Here is a 9,377-nt window from a genome sequence, read left to right as displayed (position 1 = left end):
GTGAACCTGATGAAAGTGTCGGGTGTGGCCGACGTGAGGCTGTTCCAGGAGCCACGAGGGGTGATTGGTTCCGCTAGAAGGTTCCAGGGAGGAACTGGAGTCTCAGGTGTGTCCTCTGATAAATGATCTATTTTTAAGTAAAAGTGTTTCATTAAAGTCAAAGATGATTATTCCTTTCAAAATAAAGAATCTAGGAGGGCGAGTCCTGCTGTCGGGAAGGGAGACGTTTCCTGCTTCCGTCCGTGCTCCTGGCCTGGCGGTGGCCCTGTCCCTGCTACCTGCGTGGACAGTCTCCAAGACGCGGCAGCCACCAGAGCCAGGCCCGAGCGCACAGCCGTGCATTGCGAAAGCAAAGCCGAAACACGAGGTCGCCGTATGTCAGCCTGGGGAGTACAGAGCCCCAAGGCTGGGTTTCTTGAGTTGTGCGGAAAGCTCCGTGTACATGTCCCGAGTTCTCACGAACGAAGGGGAGGAAGCCACGAAAGCAGAGGCCACGATGGTGAAGTGGGTGGGGGGTTTCCGGGGAGGGGTTCCGGGGAGGGGTTCCGGGGAGGGTTCCCGGGAGGGTTCCGGGAGGTCTCCGGCTTTCTGCAGGGCCGAGGCCGGGAGGGCCTTGGTGCCGTGTGGGTGTGTGGCCGGGGCCTGTGAGGCCACAGGGTGAGCAAGGAAAGCCGTCCATTTTTATGTATGGGAGACTCGTTTTCAAAGGAAGGGAAACGGGCGTGACCCTCCCATCATTGGTCCCATCCCGGAAGACTCGTCACCACGGCCAGCCTGGAGCTGACTCTGCGTGGTGTGTGGGTCACTGCCAGGAACCCACATGGCAGCCACCTCTCACCCCCCCATGGTCACAGCCCTGGAGTGGAGCGTGGTGGCCTCTGCTCCCTCCACCTTCTCTCTTGATGGGGACCCTGGCCCGGCTCTGCCCAGCCCTGCTGTGCTTATCACCGAGATGGGAGCCAAGGGCCTGAGACACCAGCGGTGTGTGCCACGCCCACTCGCCACCTGGCACGTCTCCCAGGTCAGCGCTCGCTGCTGGACAGCTCTGGGCTGGGGAGCTGGAGGACCCGCGGCCAGAGGGTGGCCCCGCGAGCTCAGGGGTGGCTCAGGCATCAGGAAGGCTCCGTCCACACTGGACGCTGTCCCTGACCTGCACGTCACTCTGTTTGTCACACCGTGGCACTGCCCAGTACTGGTCCTCGCCCTGTGATCTGGGGGTGCCCAAGCATTGCCCCTCACCTGGCTGGCCCATGCATTTTCTGTTCCTCTCTGTCCGTTTCTGTCCGGTCTCTGTCTCCTCTGTCTTGTCTCTGTCCTCCTCTGTCCCCTGTCTTGTCTCTGTCCAGTCTCTGTACCCCATCTCCTCTGTCTTGTTTCTGTCCAGTCTCTGTCCATCTCTGTCCCCCTCTGTCCCGTCTTGTCTCCATCTCTGTCCAGTCTCTGTCCCCCGTCCCCTGTCTTGTCTGTCCATCTTTGTCCCCCTTTGTCCCCTCTGTCCATCTCTGTCCAGTTTCTGTCCCCTTCTGTCCCCTCTGTCTTGTCTCTGTCCATCTCTGTCCAGTCTCTTTCCTGCTCTCTGTACCCCTCTGGCTGCTGTTTCTGTCTAACCTCTGTCTGATCTCTGTCCAGCGTCCTCACATCTTAGAGCCTCCTGGCCCCCAAGGCAGGTGGGTGAGGGACGGAGCTAGGCCAGCTGGGAGCAATGAGAGTTATTTTCCATTTATTCCATTTACACATCTAAATAATTTGCGGAACATCAACAAAGCACGAGGCAGGAAGAGGATGAAACAGGAACAGCAGATGAGGAGGGGCTGAGGAGGCCCCTGTGCCTGCAGCAGTGAAAATGGATCCCGAGGCTCCTCGTGTTGGGGAAGAGGGCGTGGGGTCCCCCGCAAGCCAGTCCATCTCCGTGTCGTTCTGGGGACGCCGGACACATACTGGAAATATCCGAGTTTCAGGAGAAGAGCGGGTCAGGCCCCTCACCATCCCCTGGACTCACTTTGCATGGCTGCACCTTCCTCCCCAGGAAGGGGCCCCGTGGCTCCTGTCTAGCGTCCCGGGAGCCGGCCACACCCTGCCGAGACACACCTTCTTTCTGCGTGGTCTGGGCCCCTTCTCCGTGTGTCTCTGTCCTTCCTGTCTGCTCCCAGCCCCAGCGTAGGGTGGGGATCAGGTCCTGGCCGGTTTAGGGCAATGCCAGGCAGCAGCTGCTCCCTCACGGACCCCAGGCTCCCAGCAGAACCTCCGGCGGCTCACCCTTGGGGGCTTGCCCCACCCCGCCTGCCAGCATGCCCTGCCTAGAGGGCAGGGGAGGGTCTGTGGCTGGAGACCAGGGCGGGTGCTCCGGGGAGGGTCTGTGGCTGGAGACCAGGGTGGGTGCTCGGGCCCCTGACAGACCCTACCTGGGCTTTCCTTCCCCCGTAGCCCCTTGTGAGGCCAGGCCAGGCTCACTGTCCCCACGTGCCCCTTGGCCCTGGGACCCCGCACCCAGGCCCTCCTGCTAGCCAGTCCTGCCCTGCATCTTCATTTCGGCTGGCGTGTGTGGCCACCTCCCTGCTCTGGGCCCTCCCTGGGTGGCCACGCCGTGTTCAGGGCTCTGGAGCATGCAGTCCTCAGAGGGGAGCCCAGACCCCTCAGCCCGGCTCAGAACTTGCTGGCATCCCTACCTCGCTGTCCGCCCAGCCCTCTTCCCGTGCTCTCGCCCGCTGGCCCTGGAGTCCTGCCCATGGTGAGGTGGGTACGCTGGCTCCTGCCTCTCCTTGGGCCCCTCCCTCCACCCCTGAACCCACACCCCCCGGGACTGCCTCTTAGCGTCCCAGGGAGAAGGCTTCTGGCCCCCAGCTGCCCAGGGGAAGGCGGAGGGAGGATGGGGAGGAGAGCCTGGGACAGAGACAGCCCCTCCCCATCACTAGAGGCCGGGGGAAGGCAGAGGGAGGATGGGGGAGGAGAGCCTGGGACAGAGACAGCCCCTCCCCATCACTGGAGGCCGGGGGAAGGCGGAGGGAGGATGGGGGAGGAGAGCCTGGGACAGAGACAGCCCCTCCCCATCACTGGAGGCCGGGGAAGGCGGAGGCAGGACGGGGGAGGAGAGCCTGGGACAGAGACACCCCGTCCCCATCAGGCCCCAGGCCCAGCCCCCGGGAGGAATTTTGGCTCAGGGTGGCCAGGTTTGGCTGAAGGGCGGGGGGGCAGCGGCTCCAGTTTCCCGCCAACTCCTAGTTCTGGGGTGAGACACAGCTCTGTGTTTTTAATCACGCTGTGGGGTGCTGGAGGCCACCTGGACGGACAGAGCCCGGCCCGACGTCCTGCGAGGACCCGTCAGTCCCAGGCACCTGCATGTGTCCACTCCCGGGATTTCCAGCACTGGGCCCCAGGCGCGGCCTGGGTGGTTCTTCGAGCCGAGGTCCCTTAGCTGTGAAACAGGAGAGCACTCGGTCGGAGAGCAGCCCAGTGGTGGGCTCTGCCAAGGGGGCTCCCGTCAGGGCCATGAAATACCCAACAGCCCAGGCTGCTCGGCCTGTGGGTTGCTGTGGGCTTCAGGGAAGCGGGGGTGGGGGGGGGCTTGCCAGGAGGTCCCGTTGGGCTGGCTGGAGGTGACAGGAAGATCCCAGGCCTAGCTGGCAGTGGGGTCTGCAGGGGCCCCATGCGGGGAGGGCAGAAGGGGCTGGGGCTTGGACCGGAATCTCCAGGCTGCTGACCGTTGGGGCTGTGTCCTGCTGTGACCTCACTCACCCCCCAGGCCCTCGCAGCCTGGGTCTCCTTGGCTGCAGGTGGGCAAAAGTGACAGACCAGCGCTACCCAGCCTTGGGCCAGTGCCAGCCTGTGCACCTGTCCTGGTGGCTTGGGGCACGCGACGCCTCTGGGCCCTGGGTCAGTCCCAGGAGAACTGGCCTCCCCTGACCCCTGCATGGGGCTGGGCACTTGGCCTGGGAAAAGCCGGAGTCTGGAACAGCCTGGCCGTTGGCCTTGGCAGCCTCGCTTCCAGCTGGGACTGTCATCTGTCTGGAATTCAGATGGAAAAACCTGCCCTTGTGAGTGATGAGGGAAGGTGCCAGACAGCATGGGTTGCACCAAGTGCTTTCCTAGGGGCAGAAAGGGGCCCGTGCACCCTGCCACCTCCCGGGGCTGACCCTCCAGGTGGCCAGGAGCGCACCTGTGATGCTGCGCAGGTTCAGGGCAGGAACAGCGCAAGTCTTTGCCAAGCAGCTCCAGCCATCCTCCCCGGCCAGGGCCGCCTCACCCCACAAGCGCAGTCACTGCTGCCACCCGCAGCGGCGGGCCGCTTTGAGGTCCATTCCACGGGGACGGCCTCCCACAGCAGAGAGCGCCCGGGCAGGTAAACAGCGGAGCCTGCTGGCTGGAGGTGCGACCCACTTCCTGAAGCACACTGTTCCTGGAATGCCTGGGAGTTCAGCTGCTCTAAATGGCAGGTGCTTCTTTGTTGAGGAATAACTCATGTGAAGTGCAGCTTGGGGCCTTGAGACCCCTGTGTCCACGCGCCGGTGCACCCCACCCTCCCCGCCGTGGACCCCAGAAGACCATGTCCCCACGCTCACTATTGGGAAGGCGGGAAGGTGGGACCTGGGGGTGTCTGAAAAAGCCCCTTTGAACTTGAGGCCAGTTTGGGGAACATGGCGTCCACCCCCACTGCCCTGCAGCAGCCCTGGTCAGGGAGCGACGATCAGAAACCAAACCCCAGCCACGCCAGAGCCGCCTGGAGACAGACCAGACGTGGGGCAGTCTGTGAGGGCGCCTGGCAAACCAATCACCCGCCGCCAGGCACCTGCCGCCAGACATCCACCCCCAGCCGGGGACACAGTTCATTCATGCGTTCCTTCGCCCCCCAGGCATGGGCCACCTGCTGCCTTGTTCTCGGGCCGAGGCCTGTCCAGGACACCTTCTCCCTTGCCATTTTTGCTCTGGGCTGAAGCAGCTGGGGGTGTGGGTGGAGGGTAGCAGGGGTGGGCATGGTGGGGGGATATGACAGTGCTGGAACCCAGCCCCTATCCTGATGCAGGGGGGGCCCCATCCCGGCTGCTCCACTGCCCAGGGCCTTCCAGGGGAGCTGCACACCCCACACAGCAAAGGCCTCTCCAGCACAGGCCGTACCATCTACCCCATAGGCCAAACCCAAATTTACAAAACCTCCGATCCAGCACAGTCAGCGTCTCACAAAGGGATTTTCAGTCGCCTTTTATGAAAAGAAATGCCTTTCCCAAGTGCACCTAATATCCAGTAAATTCCAGGTGCTTGCAGGGGGGCAACGGGAGGGCCGGTCCCTTGCTGGTGAGTGTCCGCGGCACGGCTGAAGCTGCTTTGGGGAACAGGGAGACAGCGAGACAGCTTCCACCTGCCCAGTGATTCCGCCCCTGGGTTCTACCCAGGGCAAACGAAAGCAGAGGCTGAGGCAGCAGCGTTCACAGAAACTTCCTTAGCGACTGCCCACCCAGCGCTGGACCCAGACAGCCGCCCCTCGGCAGCGGCAGCGATCCCTCGGCCAGGCCCCGGCAGCGGCAGCGATCCCTCGGCCAGGCCCCGGCAGCAGAAGGGAGGCAGCTGTGCTGCAAACTACTGGAGTCCGGACATGCAGGACCGCAGGCTGCAGGCTCCCATTTGTAAGGAATGCTGGAACCAGCAACACCTGCCAACGGCCTGCAGCAGGGATGCAGCCTCGTGGGGAGGGTCCAGGGGGCCTTGCAGCGGGGGGGGAGCCTTGTGGGGAGGGTCCAGGGGGCGTTGTGGGGGGTGGAGGGACATGGCAGGGAGGGTCCAGGGGAGCCTGGCAGTGGTCGGGGCCGTGGGCACAGCAGAGCTGTGGTGCTGGGGGCAGCCAGCCATGGACAACGTCAACTAGGACCTGTTAGAGCCGGGGTCTTACTCTTGCTTTCAGGGCGGAAAGGACTTTTGCTGAAATCCCCAGCGGGGCACTCGACCCCTATAGTGGTGGGTTGTGCCATGCGCTCCACTGTCGCCGCCCCCGACCGGCCCCTGGCGCCGTGTCCCTCCTACCTGAGCGGGCTCTGACTCCAGCCCTGGACACAGCTGGGGTGGCCACGGCGACTCCTGAGGAGAGGGGCTGTCCACACAGCCTGGTGGCTTGGAGCCCCGGGACCCCCACGCCTGGCTCAGGGTGGGGCTGGATGAGGTCTGAGTAAGGGAGTTGGGTGCCAGGGAAGGGCAGGGCCTGGGGTGGGAGGGGAGGAGGGGAGAGGAGGAGAAGGGCCTCCAGGGGTGGCCCAGGGGACGGGGGGCAACGCGTAGATGGACACGCAGGCCTGGGCCCAGCTCTGACCTCCCCAGCTGCAGGCCTCTCACGTGCCATGTCCTCCTCCTCCTCCAAGGCAGGCGCCCGACAGCCCCGTGTGCAGGAGACGCACAGCACTCACCGACCCCAGGCCTGGCTACGTTTGAGGCAACCGTGAAGGCCTCAGACATTCAAACTTTTTAATAGACCAGGCGTGGTGGCTCACGCCTGGAATCCCAGCACTTTGGGAGGCTGAGGTGGGCGGATCACTTGAGCCCAGGAGTTTGAGACCAGCCTGGGCAACATAGGGAGACCCTTGTCTCTACAAAAAATACAAAAATTAGCCGGGTGTGGTGGCGCGTGCCTGTAATCCCAGCTGCTCAGGAGGCTGAGGTGGGAGGATCACCTGAACCTGGGAGGCGGAGGCTGCAGTGAGCTGAGATCACACCACTGCACTCCAGCCTGGGCAACAGAGCAAGACCCCATCTTAAAAAAATTTAGTAACAATCCTGATTTTAAAGCTGCGTATACCTTTTGGGAGAAATCTGGAAAAGACTCAAAACTATAAAAAGTAAAAAAACAAAAAACAAAAAAACCTACCTAAAATTCCCCACCAAGGGCTAACACTGTTGCTTTTTTTTTTTTTTTTTTTTTTTTTTTTGAGATGGAGTCTCACTCTGTCGCCCAGGCTGGAGTGCAGTGATGTGATCTCAGCTCACTGCAATCTCTGCCTCCCGGGTTCAAGTGATCCTCCTGCCTCAGACTCCTGAGTAGCTGGGGTTACAGGTGCCCGCCACCGCACCTGGCTAATTTTTGTATTTTTAGTAGAGATGGGGTTTCACCATGTTGGCTAGGCTGGTCTCGAACTCCTGACCTCATGATCTGCCCGCCTTGGCCTCCCAACGTGCTGAGATTACAGGCATGAGCCACCGTGCCCGGCCCACTGTTGCTATTTTAAAGTGTCCCTGTGAAGCCTTGAAGCATACATGCACACGCATGCACCCGCACATGCCTACACAGCCACCTGTGCACATGACACAGGGTCCCAGTCACACACACGCCACACGCCTACACAGCCACGTGTGCACATGACACAGGGTCCCAGTCACACACACGCCACACGCCTACACAGCCACGTGTGCACATGACACAGGGTCCCAGTCACACACACGCCACACGCCTACACAGCCACGTGTGCACATGACACAGGGTCCCAGTCACACACACGCCACACGCCTACACAGCCACGGGTGCACATGACACAGGGTCCCAGTCACACACACGCCACACGCCTACACAGCCACGGGTGCACATGACACAGGGTCCCAGTCACACACACGCCACACGCCTACACAGCCACGGGTGCACATGACACAGGGTCCCAGTCACACACACGCCACACGCCTACACAGCCACGGGTGCACATGACACAGGGTCCCAGTCACACACACGCCACACGCCTACACAGCCACGGGTGCACATGACACAGGGTCCCAGTCACACACACGCCACACGCCTACACAGCCACGGGTGCACATGACACAGGGTCCCAGTCACACACACGCCACACGCCTACACAGCCACGGGTGCACATGACACAGGGTCCCAGTCACACACACGCCACACGCCTACACAGCCACGGGTGCACATGACACAGGGTCCCAGTCACACACACGCCACACGCCTACACAGCCACGGGTGCACATGACACAGGGTCCCAGTCACACACACGCCACACGCCTACACAGCCACGGGTGCACATGACACAGGGTCCCAGTCACACACACGCCACACGCCTACACAGCCACGGGTGCACATGACACAGGGTCCCAGTCACACACACGCCACACGCCTACACAGCCACGGGTGCACATGACACAGGGTCCCAGTCACACACACGCCACACGCCTACACAGCCACGGGTGCACATGACACAGGGTCCCAGTCACACACACGCCACACGCCTACACAGCCACGTGTGCACATGACACAGGGTCCCAGTGACACACACGCCACACTCCTACACAGCCACGTGTGCACATGACACAGGGTCCCAGTGACACACGCCACACGCCTACACAGCCACGTGTGCACATGACACAGGGTCGCAGTCTCACAAGCCACACTCGAAATGCCACACTCACCACACATCCACACACACATTCTTATTTGTTTCAAATGAAACCTGGATTAGGTCACTCGGTTTCACTTTCCAGCTTTCCTCATTGGCCGTCATGCCTTGGATCGTTAAGGACACTTTGGAACGGACCTTTGCCATTCTCTGAAGATACACAAAATCCTCCACTGCTCACGTCATAATCTATTTACCAACCGTGGAAAATTCCGCGGTGCCTGTGGTTTTTAAAGTAATGCTGAAGCGAGCACCTTTGTGCATACGTCTTGATCCACGTCTGATTTTTAAATTTCAGATAAAATCCTAGAAGTGAAATGGCTGGAGAGAGAGTTACAGCAGAGCCAGGGGCTCCATCCTGCGCGGTTTCTGCGTTTGGTGTTGAGTCGTCCTTTCTGCATCGGAATTCTGACTCCTGAAATCACATTTCTCACCGTGTCTAGGTCATACTTTCAATAATCTTTCAATAACCTTTATGCTTCTTCTTCTTTTTTTTTTTTTTTTTGGAGACGGAGTCTTGCTCTGTCGCCCAGGCTGGAGTGCAATGCAATGGCGTGATCTTGGCTCACTGCAACCTCTGCCTCCCAGGTTCAAGCGATTCTCTTCCCTCCTCCTCCCGAGTAGCTGGGATTACAGGCACACGCCACCACGCCCTGCTAATTTTTTTCGTATTTTTAGTAGAGACAGGGTTTCACCATGTTGGCCAGGCTGGTCTCAAACTCCTGACCTCAGGTGATCCGCCTGCCTCGGCCTCCCAAAGTGTTGGGATTACAGGCGTGCGCCACCACACCCGGCTAATCTTTGTATTTTGTGTTTTGGTAGAGACGGGGTTTCACCATGTTGGCCAGGCTGGTCTCAAACTCCTGACCTCAGGTGATCCACCCGCCTCAGCCTCCCAAAGTGCTGGGATTACCGGCATGCGCCCCCGCGCCCGGCCCCTGCTTCTCATTTTAGAATACATTCACTGCTACTTCCTCTTCACTGATTATGACTTTATACCCG

The 9,377-nt window shown here is 60.8% G+C and overlaps 1 long non-coding RNA gene across 1 annotated transcript; it reads right to left on the bottom strand.

Moving 5' to 3' along the window:
- Positions 1-1,703: 1,703 nt before the first annotated feature.
- Positions 1,704-4,300, bottom strand: LOC134729438 (uncharacterized). Its single transcript, XR_010110526.1, has 3 exons — positions 4,154-4,300; positions 2,089-3,412; positions 1,704-1,937 (listed from the first exon to the last, which is right to left on the bottom strand). It is a non-coding gene; the product is annotated as an uncharacterized LOC134729438 (long non-coding RNA).
- Positions 4,301-9,377: the final 5,077 nt, after the last annotated feature.

This window comes from Pan paniscus, chromosome 19 (genome assembly GCF_029289425.2).
Source record: "Pan paniscus chromosome 19, NHGRI_mPanPan1-v2.0_pri, whole genome shotgun sequence".
Taxonomy (NCBI): Eukaryota; Metazoa; Chordata; class Mammalia; order Primates; family Hominidae; genus Pan; species Pan paniscus.
Note: the sequence above shows the minus strand (reverse complement) of the source record. Positions and strands in the feature narration are given on the sequence as shown.